Source organism: Aplysia californica, unplaced genomic scaffold, assembly GCF_000002075.1.
Source record: "Aplysia californica isolate F4 #8 unplaced genomic scaffold, AplCal3.0 scaffold00301, whole genome shotgun sequence".
In the NCBI taxonomy this organism is placed as follows: Eukaryota; Metazoa; Mollusca; class Gastropoda; order Aplysiida; family Aplysiidae; genus Aplysia; species Aplysia californica.
The window spans coordinates 590,136-591,274 of record NW_004797571.1 but is presented as its reverse complement, the minus strand read 5'-3'; positions in this window follow the sequence as shown (position 1 = coordinate 591,274).

The window sequence follows — 1,139 nt, the reverse complement described above, 5'->3', positions numbered from 1 at the left end:
TTCCCCCCCCCCCCCCTCCTCCTCCCCCAACCAAAAAAAAGTTCTAATTTTCTGAGAATCTAGTCTAAGTTCTGTATTAAATACATCCAGTCACAAAGACTCAAAGTTTATGGAATGTTACGAAATGAGAAGTCTTGTTCGGAGCAGGCCGACTCACATTTTCCAGAAAGTTTATATATACTTTTCTTTTTTTTTCTTCTTCACAGGCACTTAGCATATCTTTCTGGAAAATATTTCAGTCAACCTGTCCCCACCTCCACTGTCTATGAATTTTCGAATTGGAAACAACTATACTTTGTTTGATATCATTAAAAACTTTAAGCTCTAATGACTACCAGTCAAAGACAACCGTCTTTAATTTACTTGACGATGAGTGGCCGTCTTGGAAATTTTGACTGACTTTGATTGGTTAACAAAATGGCTACTTATGACTCTCAACACTGCCGTAAGCTGACAAAATGCCATTTTTTTGTTCACAAAAGTTTCAAGAGAGGGGTTTTTGTCATCTTAACCATTTCTTTTAAAATTTAAATTCTAATTTATTCAAAAACTAGTCACAGTTTCACTTTGATTTTTTCCCACAAGCAAGGTTACTGATCAGGCTTTTGATTCAGCAAATTAAAAAATAGTGCTAAATTGATTTTTTTAAAAAGGTGTCCTGTCAGCTTATGGCAGGACAGGCCAAGGCCAGAAAAAAAAATCAGGTGGGTGACAGTACAGGATTGACTCTCACTACTCTGATTCCCCTGATCCTACACTTCTCTATGTACAATCAAACCAGCTCTGCAGCAACCTGTTAAGGACAATCATCTGTACAAAAGACCACTTCCCGTTTCTCTCCTTGAGCTTTATCGACATAATAATCGCCCTGTCCAAGACACTCACCAGTCCAAGACACTCACCTGTCTAAGACATCCACTTTTCTATTGAACAACTGGTGGCCGTCTAAGGCCGTTTCGACTGTAGTCTATAGCGAAATCCTCCGCCAAATTCTAGAGCAGGATTTTTTTCCTTACTCTTGCCAACACTAAATAACTCTTAGCTTCCCGTTTAAGATTCTTCGTAACGTGACTACACAGACAATGGCGTCTAACAGGAAGCTAAAACTGCTCACGACAGAGACAGGGTGGGTGGGGGGG